Source organism: Bubalus kerabau, chromosome 23, assembly GCF_029407905.1.
Source record: "Bubalus kerabau isolate K-KA32 ecotype Philippines breed swamp buffalo chromosome 23, PCC_UOA_SB_1v2, whole genome shotgun sequence".
NCBI lineage: Eukaryota > Metazoa > Chordata > Mammalia > Artiodactyla > Bovidae > Bubalus > Bubalus kerabau.
The window spans coordinates 11,503,399-11,525,148 of record NC_073646.1 but is presented as its reverse complement, the minus strand read 5'-3'; the positions used below and the strand labels follow the sequence as shown (position 1 = coordinate 11,525,148).

Sequence of the window (21,750 nt, the reverse complement as noted above, 5' to 3'; positions counted from 1 at the left end):
AGGCATGCTTTCAAAGATCACGTCATTGATGAATAGAACGACTAAAGGAATAAGAGTTTAGGTGGTTCTCCAGGTTTTTAAATCATGAAAGCTTTTGAAACACAAAGTTTCTCACTCCGTTGTCCTTTTAAACTGTTTAAAGTGAGTATACTACATTTAATGTCGGGGTTTAGCATAATTGATTTGTTTACCATAGAAACTAGGTTCTATGGGAAGGTGTATTTAAGACCATAAACCTATAATTCAAAAATAAAAAGGCAATCCAATTTTTTAAATGAGCAAAGGGTTAGAATGGACATTAGCCCAAAAGAGATAACAGATGACCAACAAGCACTTGAAAAGATGATCATTAGTCATCAGGAAAATGCTAATCAAAACCACAACAAGATACACCACTTGACCCTAAAAGACAAGAGGGATATGAAGAAATTGGGATGCATTGCAAATGGCAATATGAAATGGTGCAGCTGCTTTAGAAAACAGTGGTCATTTTTTGAAACAGCATAAAACAGAGTTAACCACGTCCATTCCTTTGTATACACCCAAGGACGTTAAGAACATAGGTCCACAGAAAGATTTGTACTTGGAATGTTTATAGCAGCATTATCATAATGGAGAACAAGTAAAAACAACCCAATGTCCATCAGCTGATGAATAGATAAACAAAATGTAATATATCCATTCAATGGAATATTATTAAATCGCAAAAAGGAATGACCAACTGATACATCATTCCACATGGATGGGCCCTGAAAATACTATGACCTGTTAACCTCCAAGTCCAAACTTTGAAGGTGGGATTGTGTGTTTCCATGTGCAGTCACATAAGGTGGCCCACGTGTCTGGCATATATTGTCGGGTGTGCATCTTCTGTGAGTAGTTGTGCTTTTATGCACAGTTCTGTATAGAGTACAGTCATAAGGTATCTTTATTTCAAGCCCAGGGTGTCTGGATCAAGAGGGTGGATAGAATTGAATCTAGCAAGGAACCAGAACCAGTGCCAACATCAGGGGTGAGTGAAATTGCAGCTCACCCTCCATCTCCTATTGCTGGTGATCCTTCAACGCTACTATCTTCTCCCTCCTCCATCAGTCACTCTTCTTGCCTGTTCACTCGATGCCAGCCCCTTAATGCCAGCTGTTGTACTGTCCTAGGTCCTGTATCCTAAGATTAAAAATATTTTCCTTGATTTCTGTGTTTGTTTTTAATGCACTATTTGTGTGAAAAGTTTTATAAACCTATTACAGTACAACACTATATCAGTTCAGGTCAATCGCTCAGTCATGTCTGACTCTGCAACCTCATGGACTGCAGCATGCCAGGGTTCCCTGTCCATCACCAACTCCCGGAGCTTGCTCGAGCTCACGTCCATCAAGTCAGTGATGCCATCCAACCATCTCATCCTCTGTCGTCCCCTTCTCCTCCTGCCTTCAGTCTTTCCCAGCATCAGGGTCTTTTCCAAGGAGTCAGTTCTTCACATCAGGTGGCCAAAGTATCGGAGCTCCAGCTTCAGCATCAGTCCTTCCAATGAATATTCAGGACTGATTTCCTTTAGGATGGACTGGTTGGATCTCCTTGCAGTCCAAGGGACTCCCAAGAGTCTTCTCCAACACCACAGTTCAAAAGCATCAATTCTTTGGTGCTCAGCTTTCTTTATAGTCCAACTCTCACATCCATACATGACTACTGGAAAAACCATAGCTTTGACTAACAGACCTTTGTCAGCAATGCCGTGCATGCACAAGTCCTTTTGAAGGAGATGGCCATTACAGTCATTACCGCTACCATAGTTTGGCCTCAGGCCAAACAACAGGGAGGTAACACAGCCCCGCCCACTGGAATAAGAACCAGTTTCACCAACAGTCTCTCCCATCAGGAAGCTTCCATAAGCCCCTTATCTATCAGAGGGCAGACAGAATGAAAACTACAATCACAGAAAACTAACCAAACTGATCACATGGACCACAGCCTTATCTAACTCAATGAAACTATGAGCCATGCCATGTAGGGCCACCCAAGAAGGATGGGTCATGGTGGAGTGTTTTGACAAAATGTGGTCCACTGGAGAAGGGCATGACAAACCAGTATTCTTGCCTTGAGAACCCCATGAACAGTATGAAAAGGCAAAATATAGGACACTGAAAGATGAACTCCCCAGGTTGGTAGGTGCCCAATATGCCACTGGAGAAGTAACTCCAGAAAGAATGAAGAGATGGAGCCAAAGTGAAAACAACGCCCAGTTGTGGATGTGACTGGTGATGGAAGTAAAGTCTGATGTTGTAAAGAACAATCTTGCATAGGAACCTGGAATGCTAGGTCCATGAATCAAGGTAAATTGGAAGTGATCAAACAGTACTTCATAGCTGATTGCATTAGTTGGGTACCTAACTAACTTCGTTGGACTTTACGAAATTGCTCTTGAAATGGAATTTGTATGTAGGGGACTTAACTGTATTAAGTAAAAGGAGCCAGACACAATGACCATCTATTGTACGATTTCATTTATATAAAATATCCAGAATAGGTAAAGCCATAGAGACAAAAAGTAGATCAGTGGTTGCTAGGTTCAGAGGGAGGGAGGGGATGGGAAGTAACCACTAATGGGTACAAGGTTTCCTTGGGGGATGATGAAAATGTCCTGGAATTCATGCTGATGGTTGTAGTCTTGTGAAAAAAATACGAAAACCCTCTGAACTGTACACTTGAAAAGGATAAATTGTATGTTACATGAGTTATATCTGAACAGCTTTGATAAGAAGAACTAATGTTCACAGAAGCAAGTTCAAACTTCTCATTTATAAATATAAAAACCAACTATCGGAGAGTTTTATAAAAATTCAATATTTAGTTTTTCCTAATAGGGTGTACTTTAATATAATTCCAGATTACAGAAAATGTTTTGCATTTTCCTCGCACAAACTTCATATGCTGCTGCAGCTGCTAAGTCGCTTCAGTCGTGTCCGACTCTATGCGACCCCATAGACGGCAGCTCACCAGGCTCCCCCATCCCTGGGATTCTCCAGGCAAGAACACTGGAGTGGGTTGCCATTTCCTTCTCCAATGCATGAAAGTGAAAAGTGAAAGTGAAGTCGCTCAGTTGTGTCCGACTCTTAGCCACCCCATGGACTGCAGCCTACCAGGCTCCTCCATCCATGGGATTTTCCAGGCAAGAGTACTGAAGTGGGGTGCCATTGCCTTCTTCGACAAACTTCATATAGATGCCTCTAAATCCCTTCCAGTTTCTCCCTGAGTACCACCAGATTCTGGTGTGTTCTAGGGACTTCTCTGGTGGTCCAGTGGGTAGCATTCTGAGCTTCCACTGCAGGGTGCGCCAGTTTGATCCCTGGTCAGGGAGCTAAGATCCCCATACGCTGAGCCCCGTGGTCCAAAAAAAAAAAAAAAAAAGACTAAACATTACAAGAAAATAATATTCAAAACCCCACATCCCAAACATATGAGAATAGTGTATTTTCTATTGTTGTTTTATACAAACAGAATTTTTCATTTCCTTCTCTTTTTTTAATCATTTGTATTTTTTCAAGTTTCACTCATAAAATTTCTGTTCTAATGAAAAAAGAAAAGTTCTCTTTTCTTAATTGTACTTCTTTCAGTATCAAGCAAAATCTAGTAACAAAAAATGTATCAGTGGTTGTTGCTTGGGGATGGGAAGGGAGATGTGGATTACCAAGAGATACAAAGAAACTTTGGGAGGCAATGGATGTGTTTATGACCGTATCTGTGGTGATGCTTTCATCGATAAATATATATATACATATGTCAAAACTCATTGAACTGCACTTCAAAAACTCATGAATTGGTGCAGGTTCAATCCCTGGTCAGGAAGCTAAGATCCTGCATCCACCATGGCCAAAAAATCCAAAACATAACAGAAGCAATAGTGTAACAAATTCAGTAAAGACTTTAAAAATGGTCCACATGAAGAAATCTTTAAAAACAAGAGTCCCAGGCTTCTCAAACTCAGGGCAGTTGGAAACCACTGGTACCAATTGGCTGATAGCTAAGGAAAGAGACTTCCCTCATCTTGACCAAATCATCAAGTGAAGCCAAATGAAACCATAACTATCAACATCCCAGGGATAAACAAACCGATGATTTCCTAGTGTTTTACATAAATGCACGATCCTTAATCAGTATATGATACGTGAGTGTCCCGCAAGGTTCTCAGCCTCTCACCATTTTCTATCATTGGATTAATTGGGATGAAATCTGACAGGTGATAAAGGCTCACCATAGAATCCACATTATTGCAATTATCCAATCACGACCCTGTCTCCTATAAAAGAAATGCAATGCTGTGCTCAAGGTTTCATCTTGAGATGTGTTTGCCTGTTCGTTGTTTGCCTGTTTGTTATTAAGGAGATTCATTTAATCAGGTAACTATGTTTTTAAAAAATATATGTTGTGGTATGTTTGAAAGTCATTGAATATTGTTTTCCCTTGTTACTAGGTGAACTCAGGTATGTCTAAAGAAGATTCACTGATCATTGCAGTTCCTCAGATGTGTTTCTTGTTTTACCTTTTGTCCGTTTTCCCTTACTTGTTGATGTTCTGTGTATATGTGTCAGGAGTTTCTGACTCTTTGAGACCCCATAGACTGTAGCCTTCTAGGCTCCTCAATCCTTGGAATTTTCCAGGTGAGAATACTGGAGTTGCCAGTATTCTGGTTTGCCATTTCCCATTCCAGGAGATCTTCCTCACCCAGGGATCAAACCTGAGTCTCTTGTATCTCCTTCATTTGCAGGCGGGTTCTTTACCACTGTGTCATCTGTGAAGCCCTCTGCATGTTTTTATTTTCTATGCATATAAAGTATATTTCTCCCAACTGATCATTTACCATAACTTGTCTGTAATGCCTCTTGCCAGTCAAGGAAAATTTTTTTTCCCTTTGAAGCACCTGTTTCACTTTTTCCAAGAAAAACTTGCAAGAATTTATTTAGCCAGAAAAACTAAAACATGCCTTCAACCTAAGGCTCTGGAAAAAACAGTAATAAAACCAATAGAAATGCAGGAGGAGTATTTTAATAAGGGAACAAAATAAATTGGAAAACTGAAGCCATGCCTGGTAACACTCAAAGTTAGTTGTTGAAGAAGGTGACAAGTAGCTAAACATGGCAAGCCAAAAAAAAAAGTGAAAATTGTATGAATGAGGCAAAAAATATTGTCAGATAAAAGGAGTTATAAAAAAGTTCATGTAAAACTTCATGGCAATATACTTGGCATTTTAGGCAAAAAAAAATATGGTTTTCTTTTTCTTTCTCACCATTTATTTAAACAAATGTTAATACATTAATTCTGTGTCTGGCCATATTTAGAGAGTTTTTATAATTGAAATATAATTGATGTACAATATTATGTTAGTTTCAGGTGTACTGTTGATATTTGCATTCGTATTATGAAGTGATCAGCACAGCAAGTCTAGTAACCATCTGTTCCAATACAAAGTTACAATTTTATTGACCATATTTCTTTTGCTGTATGTTTCATCCCTGTGACTTATAAGTGGAGGTTTGTACCTTTAATCACCTGTTTCACTCACTCACGTCTCCACCCCTGCCCTTCTGGCAACGACCCATTTGTTCTCTGCATCCATGAGTCAATTTTCATTTTGTTTGTTGTTTTATTTTTTCAGACTCCACATATAAGTAAGGTCATTCAGTATTTGTCTTTGTCTTCATTATTTCACTTGACATAATATCATAAAATGTATGGTTTTCTTAAATAAGTCACCAAAGAGTGTTACCAAAAGTTACCAAAATTGAATCAAGGAGAGTAGAAACATCAGAATAAACCAACCTTTTTAAAAGAAATGAGAAAAGAGGTCACACATCTACCTATGCTGGCCTGAAAAGACAATTCTAACAGCTTTGTAGTCATCTTACAAAAGCAGTGTTACCTTAACCTCAGCACCCATAAAAATCCTCTTGACAAAACTAAAAATATAATGGAAAAATTCTTAACAACGCAAGCAAATCATGTCTTTTAAAAACGTTTAATCATAATTTACAAACACTTAGACAAGTTTTAAAAAGGCATAATACACAGTCCCTACTCTCCACTGTGTTGCAGAAGCTTGTTAATGTTTTTATGTGGTGCATAGGTACATAATTATTTGCTGAATCATTTGAGAATTGGCTGATGGTTCAATAAGATGCGACCATGTCCTCATGCAAACCTCAGGTCTATGGGTCATGGCCCCAGTTCTGTTGTGTTCTCTGGATATAATCTGGAAGTTTGTGATACATGATTTCTTGGAGGTTACTGAAAGAAATAGTGAAAGGAAATGAAGAATATGTACTCATCTTTCTGGATTTTCTGTGAATCTTCTTTGGCAGGCAATTCCCGGGTCGTCCAGAAAGAAGGCCTTTGTTTTATACCATCAGGACACTTGGTAACTCGGTGAATATAATTAAAAATTTGATCCAAAAGTACTGTCATGCTAACTGGGGAGATAAGTTCCTGGTCAACCTTTTGATTTTTCTAACCTTAATTTTTAGCTTGGGCTTCCCACATGGCTCAGTGGTAAAGAATCCGCCTGCCAATGCAGGAGGCACAGGTTCAATTCCTGGGTCAGGAAGATCCCCTGGAGAAGGAAATGGCAGCCCACTCCAGCATTCTTGCTTGGAAAACCCCATGGACAGAGGAGACTGATGGGCTACCATCCATGGGGTTGCAAAAGAGTCGGACATGACTTCGTGACTAAACAACAAACAATTTTTCCCACCCCTCATCCTACAGATAAGATTCGTCATGATCCCAGCTACTCAAGCTCATGGTCAGTGGACCTGGTTTCAAAGAATAAAGCAAGAATTCTGCAAGCCCATCTGTTGGTTCCATATTGGATTAATAATTATGCTCCTCAAAATTGCTGTGGTAGCCTTCTTCGGTAATCATTTACCTTTCTCCCTCTCAGTGACAATAATTGCTTCTGGCATCGTTTTATTCCTCATTTCTGGAGGGATACTCTTGTATGGATTATGCCAAAACTCAGACTACACCTCTCTTGAACCAGAAGAATTAGTGAGGTATCATCGAACTGCCCACAGTCATCCTGAAGGTTTTGAAACAGAGGCAGCAACTATCAGCACCTCGCTATGACGTATAGTAAACCCAGATATCACTGGGTCTTTTAACCTTCTGAAAGTTCCTTGAGTATAATTAAAGTAGAAATAAACTCTGACCTCTAAAAAGTTTTGTTTTCTGAGTTTGGAATGTGTTTGTTCTCTCTTGATATAAAATCTCTCTCTATAAAATCGTTCTTCTTCAGAAGTCCTCTCTCTCTCGAATTCATCTCGAAACTAGTTTTGTCCTGCTTGTTTCTGCAGCTCCCAACCTTCTTGTTCTCTTCCTATCATCACTGGTGCTTCTCATCTGGGTCTTCACTGTCAACTCCTGCAGATTTCAACAAGCACAGAGGTGACCCCTTCAAGACCACAGGGACCGAGCTCACGGCCCTCATGACCTGCCGTGTCCTGTTCTTTTCTCACCAGCCATGGTCATGTTTTGTACTTTGTCATAAACGCTACCTGTGAGACCCCTAGAACATCATTGCAGACACCTCACTGGCTCATCACACTTCCCTCAGGGAAGTTCTGAGCTGCTTCTTGGTGTCTAAGAAAACTAGAGCCAGCCAGTAGTTAAAGTAATAAAATTAGATTTTACTCAGGAAATATTGTAATGGGAAAAGAGACCCCAGCATAGAACTGGGCTCAATTCTTCTTCTTTTTTTTAAATATATATTTATTTAACTGAGCCCAGTCTTAGTTGTGGCATGCGGAATCTAGTTCCCTGACCAGGGATTGAACCCAGGCCCCCTGTATTGGGAGTGCAGAATGTTTGCCACTGAACCAGCAGGGAAGCCCCCTGGGCTGAGTTCTGTCTACAACATGTTCAAGTGGGAATGTATGGTGCAGGTGAAGTTTGGAAATCAGTCACTGGGTAGAAAATTACTGAGGAAACATTAGGGGTATGTGGGAAGGTCATGGTGAATCTGGCTAAATCAACCTAACAGGATTTTTGCAGAAGGCAGGTCAAGGTGACATCACCTGAGAGCTGGGGTGGGGAGAAACAGGAATCTGATCAGCCATCGGGGGTGGGGGTTTTTCACTAAGCCAACTTAGCAAGTTTCCAGCTCAGATTGGAAGATGCAAAGACCAGCACAGAAGTGCAGAAGTTGAGTGCTGATTGGGATGAGGACTCAGAGGAGCTGGACTAAATCTGGGTCAAGAAGAGATGCTTTGTCATTGAAAGTACCTCCAATTTTCTACCCCTTATAACTCTCCAGGCCTGGGCACATATGAAGCCCACTGAAGTTTTCCACTGTGGACATGAATCTACAGACCCAAACATCCTAGACCAAGTCATGCTACAAGGTTGAGTGACTTCTTTGAAAATCATGATTGTTGCTTCAGAGGAGACTCCCTACTTCTATTCCACCTTTTGAGATTGTTCCCCACTCCTTCAGTCCTAATGGACAGTGAAATCTTTTTTTTGGCCACACCATGCAGATTGTGGGATCTTAGTTCCCCAACCAGGGATCAACCCCAGGTCTGGGCAATGGAAGCACAGAGTCCTAACCACTGGATGGATGGTCAAGGAATTCCCAAGAGCGAAATCTTGTCTTTTAATATAATTGACCAAACGTCTTTGCTCCCTCAACACGTGTGTGTGGGGTTCCACAATGAAATGATGACTTATTATGTCACCATCTCACCTAATCACCCTACAGATCCCACCAGTGCACCAGCCCTACCCAACAGCTCTGAGTACCTCACTGAATATGAAGGGAGATCCCAGAAATTAAGACCTTTGGGGAAAGTTTCTGTTACTGTTGGTGGCTCAGAAGGTAAAGAATCTGCCTGCAGTGCAGGAGATCCTAGTCTGATCCCTGGGTTGGGAAGATTCCCTGGAGAAAGGAATGGGTACCCACTCCAGTTTTCTTGCCTGGAGAACTCCATGGACAGAGGAGCCTGGTGGGCTATAGTCTATGAGGTCGCAAAGGGTCAGACACCACTGAGTGACTAACACTTTCACTTTTCTTTCTGTCATGCTTGGCAAGCTCAAAGGTCTTTAGAGGATGCTCAAACAGTGCAGAGAGCAGCACAGAGAAAAAACATTTTTCAACCTGTATCTTTAATATTTCAGACATGTAGGAAGCAGTATATATAAATGAAGTAAGTATAGAGTGTCATAAAGGATCCAGAAAAAAATGCAAGAGCTCTTGAAAATAAAAAATGAGGGCAAAAATTCAAAATCTAAAACTGTTGTGTCATACAAGTGATGGGATAAATTCAAGACAAATCACTTCCAGTGGAAAATACTGAAAACACCATCTAATACTTTTTGAAAGACACGATAGAGTAAGACAAAGAAACATTTACCATCCCTGAACTGAAGTCACAAAGAAGTAAACGTAATAGGAAATCACCATTTAGGTGATTGTTTCTCCGTGGGGTAAGTAATGAACTTTGTTTCTAGTTGAATTTTTTTGGATTTTCCCAACATTTCACTAAGGCTTTTTTTTTATTACATGGCAATAAAATGGACAGAGAAGCCTCATGTGCTGCTGTCCATGGGGTTGCAAAGAGTCAGACACAACTGAGCGACTGAACAAAAACAGCAATAAAAAAGACTAAATAGTTTAAAAAACAAAATTGCATATGTATGTGTATATATGCATACACATATTCATTTATAGATAGGTCCATCCATCTATCTGTGTATATATGTATCAATATGTACGGATGGATATCTCTATCTCAGTGGCTCAGTGAAATATTACAGGAAATGAAAATATATTCCTCCTAAAAGTGGCAAGGAGCTGAAAGACAGTACCTAGCTTGTCTGCTGATATCACATACAGACCGTTTCTTGGCATTGTTTTAAACATAATCATCAACTTTTTGTGTTGGCTTTTCTACCACAGGGATGTAGAAACATCCCCATGATACTTTGGAAATATCTTGCACTTCTGAAAAGTTCTGTAAGAAAAGATATTCAAATCCAACAATTTCCAAGCATAAGGATGGTTGGTTTTCTGATCTTTTCCCAAAATATATAAGGCTTTTAATTTTTAATCTATATTCCCAGTCTATATGTTTTCAAGTATTTGTCAGAAAAAAATTTCCTTTTCAATAAAGAAACAGTAAACTGGCATTTCTACTCTTTAATGTCCTAAATTGTCTGTATTGGCTCCAAACTGGAAACAACCTAATGTTCATAAATAAGAGAATGGATTAAACCAACAGTGATATATCCATACAGGGCAATATTTCTCAAAATAAAAAGGAACAAACTATAGATACTCACAACAATAGGAATGGATCTCAACATAATTATCCTAAGTGAAAGAAGCCAAAGAGAAAAGAATACGTACTTGATACTATTTACATAAATTGCAAAATAATCTTTAGTAACAGAAATCAGACTGGGTGGCTGCTTGAGTCTGGGGAGGGAGCCATGGACTACAAGAGGAACATCAGGAAACTTTGGAGGGCAGGGGATGTGTTTAACAATCTTGTTTGTGCTGATGCTTTCATTGATATGTCAAAACTCACTGAACTTTACACTTTAAATTTGTGCCATCATTTGTATGTCATTTGTACATCCATGAAGCTGTGAAGAAAGAAGCACAGAGTGATAATTTTAAGCAGAGTCCCCCCAGCAGGCTTAATATCAGCGTGCTGATATTAGGAAGCCGGTGGTGCCGTGGGAGGTCCATGCTCCTGGTCCCACTGCTGGAGCCTCCATGAAGCACCAGGTGAGCTGTGCTCTCAGCAAGGGTCCTGGGAATTCTCAAGCTTGGGGCAGTTGGAAAGCCCTGGTACCCACTGAGTGGCAGCTCTTATCTTGACCAAACTATCATCAGGTGAATCCAAATGAAACAACTACCATTAATATCCCAAGGGGAAAACAAATGATCATTTGTTTTATTTATACCGCATTATCCTTAACCATCCTATAACAAGTGTCTGTCACCTGTCTCTCCTGTAAGAAGTTTTTTAGTCCCCTGACATCTTATATCATTGGATGAACTGGGAGAACACTAAGCTGATGAATGAAATAGTTCTCTATAGAATCCATGCTACTGCAATGATCCAATCAAGATCCTGTCTCCTATAAAAGAAACACAAAGAGCTCTGTTTAGCATTTCACCCTGAAGGGTGTTTGCTGATTTCTGTTGAGAAAGAGCTGCTTTTAATACCAGGTAAAGCATGATTTTTTTTTTTTTACATTGTTATAAAAGTAGTGGAAGTGACTTTGATTGGAAGTCATTAAGAAAGTTCTTTTTTTTCATGACTAGGTAAGGTCAGGAATATCATTTGAGATTCACAGAGCACTGTAATCCCCGAGATGTGTGTTTTCTCTCATGCCCTTTGTCAGTTTATTTTTTTCCTTTAATTTGTGGTGTTCTTTGTTTGTAATGGATTTTAACTCTTTGTCTTCTCTATGTTGAAAATATATACTCCCATCTGTCACTTTAACCTCATCTCTAGTGTCTTTTTTCCTTTATGGCAGCTGTGCTAATTTTTTTCAGTAAAACTTGAACTTTTTTCTTTATTTAGCAAGACTGAAATTACATAAAACATGCATTCACTTTGGAATTGAGAAAAATGCTCCTTAAACATTGGAGAAGGAATTTAATAGGAACATCTAAAATTAATCAACTGGAGAGCAAACATTATGGTTGATGGATATAAGTAAAAGCTGGTTTTGGGGAAAGGGAGGTATTTTTCTTTTTGGAACCCTGTCAAGTCAACTAAAAACTAAAAGTTTTTATGAATAAGACAAGAAATATTGGACAAAAAGTTATAAATAAGACAACAGACAACTTCATACCTATATGCTTGACATGCTAGACTACATGAATAATTTTCTGGAAACCGACATTACCAAAATTAAATTTAGAGAGGACAGAAACTCCAAACAAACCATGTTCTTCAAAGAATTTTAAAAATTTGTCACACATTTACCTAGGGATAGCCTGAGGAGCTGATTCTTTTGAGTTGCTGAAAGCTTTGCAATTATTTTACCAAGGTAAACAGATTTACCCTAGTCTTGGTATCCATAAAAATCCCCACAACAAAACTGGGGTCTTAAGTTTAAAACATATATGTAAAAATTCCTAACAAAACAAGAAAATTAATCTGTGTTTTTTTTTTAACTTGGTCATAATAGTTTTTAGTTACAAAAATTTAAATAATCAAAAGGTGGCTTATCTATACTTAGATTTAACAGATTATTTGGTCATAACTGGTACATGTGTATGTAATTATTATCATTATTATTGTTATTGGAATGATTTGAAGAGTAAGTTGTAGACTTCATGACATTTCATCCTTAAACACTTGAACTTGCATCTTCTACATGTAGAAACATTCTCCAACAGTAACTCACTTATGTGCAGGAAAATTACTGAATAATTTTAATATAATCAAGATGGCTATGAGGGTTTATTTCAGGACACAAAGATGAATCCAAATGGGGAAATCATCAAATGTCATTGTACTAATAAAAGAAAACTGAAAGTCCCATTTATCAACAAATACTGAGAATGTGTTTGAAAAAACTCCCTAGAAATTTTCGTCACAATTTGTCACAGAAGAACAGAAATGTTCTCTAAATGTGCAAAAGGGAATCAGCACTTGTCCAAAAGTATGAGCAACAATCAAAGTGTTTCTGAGAAATGTAATATGCACAGCTCTGTAGTTTCCAGTATGTCTGAGATATTCACTTTCCTTGACCCAAGAACCATAACATTTTTGGAGGAAAATTGTGTCCTTCATTATACATTAAGCTGACTTCTAAAACAGTTCATTGTAAATTAAAATATTCACAAAAGATGCACTGACATATTATAAATGATGTTTCAAAGTAACTGCTATACCACTTTTAAATGCATGCATTGAATTTGAATCTGTCACTCCATCATCTGTTTGAAATATACACGAACTGAGTTCTTCATTAAAATTCAAAATTTCACATTCTTCGCTTCCTTTTTCTTCAACTTCCTTTTTATTCCATGCTCTCTCACCTAGACGGGCTGTCCTAATATAATATGTTATGCCTTAAATCTTTTTTTGATCAATATATCATAGTTCTCGGCAGTAAGAGTATCAGTTCAGTTCAGTCTCTCAGTCATATCCGATTCTTTGTGACCCCATGGACTGCAGCATGCCAGGCCTTCCTGTCCGTTACCAACTCCTGGTGTTTACTCAAACTCATGTCCATTCAGTCAGTCATGCCATCCAACCATCTCATCCTCTGTCGTCCCTTCTCCTCCTGCCTTCAATCTTTCCCAGCATCAGAGTCTTTTCTAATGAGTTACTTCTTCGAATCAGGTGGCCAAAGTATTGGAGTTTCAGCTTCAGCATCAGTCCTTCTAAAGAATATTCAGGACTGATCTCCTTTAGAATGGACTGGTTGGATCTCCTTGCTGCCCAAGGGACTCTCAAGAGTCTTCTCCAACACCACAGTTCAAAAGCATCAATTCTTCTGTGCTCAGCTTTCTTTATAGTACAACTCTCACATCATGACTACTGGAAAAACCATAGCCTTGACTAGACGGACCTTTGCAGTAAGAGTATACATAAATTTAAATTGTAAGAAATATTTTTGACTATAAGACTCTAGGTGTTAAGTTTCTTCTAAGTTAAAAATACAGTTACTATATTTGTGATCAAAATAAGATAGTGCAAATCATAATTTTAACAGGAAAAGGAAACTGATAAGGGCTTCATTTCCAATGATGCAATAATATGTTTTTTCTCATTTTTTCCCTTTTCAAAATGCATATGTAGAGAATTCTCATTGCTAGAATGAGACCAATTTCAGCATCATTACACTTCTTTTATTTTTCCAAGACAAAAGAAACTCATTCACAAACATAGAGATGGGCATGTACAGAGATGTTATTTAATATTTTGGACTCCTTCAAGGTTACATGGAAAAATCACAAAATGATCTTTTATTGAGTTATTTTCCTGAGCTGAAGCTTCCATTGATTCCTCCAGTTTTTGTTAACAGCAAAAAATAAATGACTTCCACTTGTAAAACTGTTACCTGGTTATTAGTCATTTATTTTCTTAAGATAGCTGCCCACATTTCTAATTGTTCCTGTATTTGGTGCCTCGGATATTTTTTTAATACCTACCCTAATGCAATGCACCATAGCAAGATAAATATGAATGAGATGATTTTCGTTTGAAGAGGTAAAGGGCATCTGCCAAAGGGATACCCTACCTGCAGGCAGAGCAGCTGTAGGAAGGACAACGGCTGAGGTTGTAGAGCTTGATAGAACTTTCCAAACACAAACCACCTGGGTGGACTTTGCATCCCTTGAGGGTACACGTGGGTTCATTTGAAGATCGCTGTTCTAGACGAGGTAATAAACTAGGAAAATGCAATAGTAAAATGATTGGGAAAATTATTCCTATGGATATAGTTTTATACCTAGAAAATCCAGGATTTAACTGAAGAGTTTTAGAATTAGTCCAACAAATTTAAATGTCTAATGATAAGAAATGGTTTACAAATCTAGCAGTTTTCCTTAACGATGGTAATTGCCAATTAGAATGAATAAAAATTTTAATTATTAAGTTAATGTCATTGGATATAATTGTAATTTTGTGTTATACATAGAAGGAATAGAAATATAAATATTAAATAAGAACTGAGCATAAAGTAGTAATGAAGACTAGAAAGATGAACTCAGTAGAGAGCCATTCCTGAAAAGGAATTCTTATTATTATAAAATGCAATGTCTTTCCAAGAAATGGTTAGTTGCAATTTAAATTATAAGGCCCAACTTGTCTCCGGCTGTTGAGGGTAATGCCAAGAGATGTCTAACAGACAGGTTGTCAGGAAACACTGAATAGGATCATAAAAGGGGGTCTAAATCAGTACAAATTGGGACTGGCAAAAGACTAGATATAAATGGAAGATAGAGTGTTGAAACACATCCTATGGTGTAGAGTTATTTAATATGATGGGGTAGCATTTCAAAACCATGTGCAAGGATTAAATATTCCGTAAGTGGAGAGGACTACTTGGCTACTCATTTAGGAGGGAATCCAGAGTTCCTTTTCAAGCAAAAGTAAAAACATGGTCAATGGATTAAAATGAAGGACACCATTATTAAAATGTAACACTTGACAGTATTGATGTGGGGTATTGCTCCTTAAATGTTTCTTGAAATGTAACAAAATGTGCTAGTACCAGGATTTGTTGATCAAATGCGCTTTATACCTGAGAAAGTAGAGATTCATAATAATGGAGAGTAATAAATCCTGTGATTCAGTTGAGATTGTTGTGGCTCTTTTTTTTAATTTTATTTTTTTTGAATTATAGTTGATTTACAATGTTGTGGAGACTGTGGCCCTTAACCATGCTAATTAGAAACCCTGTCCTTTGTCAGGTGGATCCTGAGACAGCAGGCAGCCCATCTGTCTGATAAGCCATCAATCAAAACAGGAGTTATCTGCTGACTCTTCCTCAACTCTGCCCTCCCAAGTGGCCCTGGGAAGCCTGGTGAACTCAAGACTCCTCTTCAGTCCACTCAGGCAAGGACAAGGGCATCAGTGGGAATTTCCTTCTGGAAGCTTCTTTCTGTCTTGCTGGTCAAACCTTGCAGCTGGGTCTTCCACTGGCAGAGGAAGGAAATCACAGCCCCATGGGCTGCAGGTCAAATTTCTCTTGTTATGTTTTGTCTGGAGAGTGTGTTGCTTTTAGCATGCATTCCATTCCATTATATCTGTATCTATAATCTTTTTTTAAAATGTTATTTTAATTTTTAAGAATTTTGGCTGTGCTGGGTCTTTGTTGCTGCATTGGCTTTTCTCTAGTTGCTGAGCGGGAAGTTACTCTCTAGTTGCGGTGTACGGGCTTCTCATTGTGGCTTCTCTTGTTGCGGAGCACGGGCTCTAGAGCACTTGGGTTTCAACAGTTGCCACTCCTGGGCTCTGGACCACAGGCTCAGGGGCTTAGTTGCTCCAAGGCAAGTGGGATCTTCCCCAACCGGGAATCAAACCCGAATCTCCTGTGTTGACAGGAGGATTCTTTACCTCCGAGCCACCAGGGAAACCATACACCTGTATCTAAATTAAATAATGAGGCCCTTGCTTGGTGCTCTATTTCATCTGTATCTGATGAACAATCTTAGATACACCTCCAAGTAATGTTGATATTCCCATAAAGTGCAACGTGTGTTCTGAGTCTTTACATGTCTGCCAGCAAACCTCAGGACAACGTGATATACCCAATCCCTAGTGGTCTTTCTAAAAATGACCCAGAAGTTGGGGATAGACAGCTTCATGAAGATATTGAAAGAAATATTTAAAATAAATACGGATTAAATACCAATCATCCCTTATTTTTCTAGCCACATTCCTTGGAATTCAACTCCTAGGTTGTCTTAATTACTAGCCCTATGTATTCTATCACCAGAACACTTGATAGCTTATCATGAATGCATGCTCAGTCACTAAGTCATGTCCGGCTCCTTGCAACACCATGGACTGTAGCCCACCAGACTCCTCTGTCCATGGGATTTCCCAGGCAAGAATGCTAGGGTGGGTTGGCATTTGCTTCTGCAGGGGATCTTCCCAACCTAGGGACCAAGCCCTCATCTCCGGAGTCTCCTGCCTTGACAGGCAGATAACTTAGGGTGAATGGCATTTGAAACTTCATTTAAAAGCAAAGTCCCATCAAGTTAACCTTGTGATTCATTGACCTTCACTTTTTTCTTCCTCTAATCCCTGTAGCTAAAACTCATCATGATCCCAGCTTTTCCAGCTAACAGTCAGTGGACCTGGTTTCAAAGAATCTCGCAAGAAGAGGTTTCGCGTAGATGCTGGTTGTGCTTCTATTTGTTCTACGCTGTGACGTTAGCACTGCTACTCGGCGGTGTTTTCATCACTTTGTCCTCTGATCATCCACCCTTCGCCCTGGTAACGACAATGATTGCTACCGGCATTGTGTTTTTCATCCTCACTGGACTGATGTACTTGTGTGAAGCAAACAAGATATCAGCTTTCATGCAAGAAAAATTTTCAAGGAGGAGAATTGCTCAGGATCCTTGTAAGGCTTTAGAAAGGAAAACAACCAACGGTTGCCACCTGACTGTAATCTCATCTTAAACCTGAAAATCCTTGGGACTTAGATATTTTAATGATTTAAATAGAAATAAACTCTGGCCTTTTTAAAAAAAAAAAGGTTTTTATTTGATTTTGGAATGTTTCTATTCCCTATTGCCTCTCTTCAGTCTTCTTACAGAAGCTCCTGTTCTTTCAAGTTCCAGCCAGATGAATAGACCAGTTTCCTCCTCTCTGTTGCCACAGCGCGCTTCCAACCATCACCGAAGACCCAGCCCCTGCTTCTCACTCTGGCTTTTCACATGGACTCCTGCAGACATTAATTGACCCATCCAAGACCATAGGTGTCCAGCTCATGGCCAACCTCCCTGGCAGTGCCCTGATCTTGTCTATCGTCCTGTCCTGTAACTTTTCATGACTGTTGCCTGTGAGTCTCCAAAACGATCCTTCAGACACCCCTTCCTCCCACCACACAGCCCTTATCATCCTTGGTCAGTTCCCCTGGCATCCCTCACCTGACCATCCTCTGATGTAATGGTGTGGTCTACCCTTCTGAGGCTAAGGTCTCCTTACTCTCCCACAGTGCCTCGACTTCTTATCTCTTTGGGGCTTCTTCTTGGAATTACCTTCTACTTTCCCTCCCCTTATTCTTGCCTTATACATTCCCTTCTACATGCCTGGTGATGTGTGGACATGTGAACTCGCTTGAACTAAGCTATCTCCCTGTGTACATGAATCCAAGGAGATAATCACTCAATAAAGGTGAACTCTTCCTTTCTTTTTCTTAAAATATTATTAATTTTTTTGGCCATGCTGGGTCTTCACTGTTGCTCAGGCTTTTCTCTAGTTGTGGCAGGCAGAGGCCACCCTCTGGTTATGGGGTTCTCATTGCAGTGGCCTCTCTTGTTGCAGAGCATGGGCTCTAGGCATGTGGGCTTCAGTAGGTGCAGCACATGAGCCCAGTAGCTATGGCTTCTGGGCTCTAGACCACAGGCTCAGCATCTGTGGCTTATGGACTTAGTTGCTCCTAGGGATGTGGGATTTTCCTGGACCAGGGATCGAACCCATGCCCCCTGCATTGGCAGGGGGATTCTTTATCACCAAGCCACCAGGAAAGCCTCAGTGATTTTAATTCCTTTCAATCATGATCATTCACCAAAGGGATCACCACTGCGGTCCTGCTTTTCTGAGCTGTTTCCAGTCCTTCAGTTCAGGCAGGAATCGGAAGACTCTTTGCTAAGACTTCCCTGGTGGCTCAGACAGTAAAAGCATCTGCCTACAATGCAGGTAGACCTGGGTTCATTCCCTGGGTGGGGAAGATCCTCTGGAGAAAGAAATGGCAATCCACTCCAGTACTCTTGCCTGGAAAATCCCATGGACGGAGAAGCCTAGTAGGCTACAGTCCATGGGGTCACAAAGAGTCGGACATGACTGAGCAACTTCACTTTCACTTGCTAAGTTTACTGGCCAAAGAAAAACTGTCCCTTCTCCCCTAACATGTAGGGATCCCATAATAAAAACACTGCTCAACCTACTCTGACCTGAGGGTTGGATGGCATCACTGACTCAATGGACATGAATCTGAGCAAACTCCAGGAGACAGTGAAGGACAGGGAAGCCTGGTATGCTGTAGCCCATGGGGTCACAAAGAGTCAAACATGGCTTAGTGACTGAACAACAAAACCTACTCACCAAGGAAACTATATCCTCCAACAAGCCCTACCAAACAGCCCTGGGGTCTTCCCTCTGAAATGAGAAGGGAGAGCCCTGAAACTAGGACCCTCTGAGAAAGCCTCTGCCATGGTTTGCAAACTCAGAAGACGTTAGAGGGCATGGAGAGTGTAGGGAGCAGTAAGACCTAGCTTTCAACTGTGTAACTGACATTTTCAGACACTTAGAACATACTACATAATTGAAACAACAATAGGGTGTTATAAAGGATTCATAATAAAAAAGCAGGAACTCTTGAATTATGAGTTCAGGCAATGTTATGGGGCAGACTGGATGGGAGGGGAGTTGGAGGGAGAGTGGATGCATTTATATGCCTGGCTGAGTCCCCTTGCTGTCCACTGGAAACTATCACAAGATTGTTAACTGGCTATACTCCAATACAAAATAAAAAGTTAAAAAAATAGAGGGGTGGGAGGGATACTTGAGGAAAAGGGGACATATGTATACTTATAGTTGATTCACGTTGTTATACAGCAGAAACTAACACATGGTAAAGCAATTATCCTCCAATTTAAAAAAATAAAAGTAAAATTCTTTTAAAAAATGAGAGCAGAACTTAATTCAAAAAGTTGGGTACAATAAATGTAAAAAGAAATATTCAAGAAGAGCAGCTTACAGTGGGGGAAAACTGAAAACAATGTCCAGCAATGAAGAATTTTTCAAAATCTTGATACAATAGAACAAGACCATGAAATCTCTTACCATCCCTAACTGATATCAAAAAGATAGAAACACAAAAGGAAACCATCATCAGTGTTGACTGTCTCTGGGGACTGGAATAACTATTGACCCTATTTGTACTTGAATATTTCTTTTATCTTTCCAAAATTTTACAAGATTCTGCAATCAAAAAAATCTAATGTCAAAAAATAAAATTGCAATTTTTTCCCCAAAGTTCTCAAGGTTCTGTCATCAAAAAAATCAAATGTTGAAAAATAAAATATATCCAGGTGACCTGGTTAAAGAATCCATGACGTGAAATTACATTTCCAAAAGGGAGACTTCCTGTGCTATCCAGTGGCAAGAAGACTATGTGGGTACCAGTGTTGGGCCCATCTCTCATGCCTGCTACATTTTAAAGACAGCTATAACTTTTTGCCTTGAGTTTTCCACCCTTGAACTATGGATACATCCCCTAAATGTTTTTGAAGTATCTTGCACTTTAAAAATATATGTATTTATTTATTTATTTATGGCTAAGCAGGATCTTTGTTGCTGTTGAGGGCTTTTCTCTAGTTGTGGTAAGTGGGGGCTACCCTGTAATTGTGGCGAGTGGGCTTCTCACTGTAGTGAATTTTATTGTGGAGTGCGGGCTTCAATAGTTGTGGCACATGGGCTCAGTTGCTCCGATGCATGTGGGATCTTTCCCGATCAGGGATTCAACCCATGTCTCCTGCACTGGCAGGTGGATTCTTTACCACTGAGCAGTCAGGGAAGCCCTGTTTTGCACTTTTGAGACCGAGAATTTTCTTTTTTTTTTTGAGACCGAGAATTTATAAGAAAATAATATTCAAGTCCCCACTTCACAAACAGAAGGAGGGTATATTTTCTGACAGTCTTTCCATGTACATAGGGTGTCGCTCTTTTTTATGACCGTCTGTCATATTTAACTTTTTCCTAGTGATTTTTTTCAAAAGAAAAGGGAAAAGCAATCTCTCCTTCACTGTACCTCTTCAAGTATCTAGAATTACTTGTGATAGTCTCAACTGGAACCAACTTACATATCCATTCACAGGGGGAATGGGTTTATCCTTGCAGTGGAATTTTGCTTCTTTGTGATCCACATGTCTTCCCTTCCATTCCAAGTCCACTTTGGGCTTCTCTGATGGCTCAGCTGGTAAAGAATCTGCCTGCAGTGCGGGAGACCTGGGTTTGATCCCTGGGTTGGGAAAATTCCCTAGGAAGGGAATGGCTACCCACTCCAGTATTCTGGCCTGGAGAATTCCATGGACTGTATAGTCCCTGGGGTCACAAAGAGTCAGACAAGACTGACTTTCACTTCACTTCACTTTGCAATGGAATATTATTCAACGTGAAAACAAACAGTCTGTTGATACTCAAGTCAACATGAATGAATCTCAAAGTAATTATGCTGAGTGAACAAGCCAGACACAGAAAAGTACATACCAGAGAATGTCATTCATATAAAAATGTGAAATCATTTCTAATGACAGATTGTTGGTTGGTGGTTGCCTGGGAATGGAAGGGAGGAGGTGTGGATTCAGAGAAGCACAATGAAACTTTGGAGGTGATAGATATATTTTTTATTTTAATTAGACTGATGCTTTTATTGGTTCATACATGCCAAAACTCAATGAATTGTACACTTTGAATATGTGCTGGCTTTGTACCTCACTTGTACATTCAAGTGAATAAAGAAGCATAGAGTGAATTATTTTAGGCAGTGTTTCTCCAAACTTTGCTGATATTAAAAAGCTCCTAGTACCTACAGTTAACATACTCAACAGTGAAAAGCTGAAAGTGTCTCCTCTAAATTCAAGAGCAAGACAAGAATGCCCACTCCCATCATTTCTGTTTAACATAGTATTAGAAGTACTAGATGGGCTTCCCGAGTAGCTCAGCTGGTAAAGAACCCAGCTGCAATGCAGGAGATCCCGGTTCGATTCCTGGGTTGGGAAGTTCTCCTGGAGAAGGGATAGGCTACCCATTCCAGTATTCTTGCCTGGAGAATCCCCATGGACAGAGGAGCCAGACAGGCTACAGTCCATGGGGTTGCAAAGAGTAGGACACGACTGAACTACTAAGCACAGCACAGAACAGCAGTATTAGCTACAACAATCAGTCATAAAAAAGAATGAAATTCTGCTATTTGCAACATCATCATAGACCTGGAGAGGGCTTCCCTAGTGGCTCAAACGGTTGAGAATCCGCCTGCAGTGCAGGAGACCTG

The 21,750-nt window shown here is 39.7% G+C and overlaps 2 long non-coding RNA genes across 2 annotated transcripts; both read left to right on the top strand.

Moving 5' to 3' along the window:
- Positions 1-3,602: 3,602 nt before the first annotated feature.
- Positions 3,603-7,208, top strand: LOC129637223 (uncharacterized). Its single transcript, XR_008707385.1, has 2 exons — positions 3,603-4,394; positions 6,757-7,208. It is a non-coding gene; the product is annotated as an uncharacterized LOC129637223 (long non-coding RNA).
- A 2,927-nt stretch (positions 7,209-10,135) lies between these two features.
- Positions 10,136-15,528, top strand: LOC129637600 (uncharacterized). The gene is made up of 2 exons (XR_008707543.1): positions 10,136-11,224; positions 15,434-15,528. It is a non-coding gene; the product is annotated as an uncharacterized LOC129637600 (long non-coding RNA).
- Positions 15,529-21,750: the final 6,222 nt, after the last annotated feature.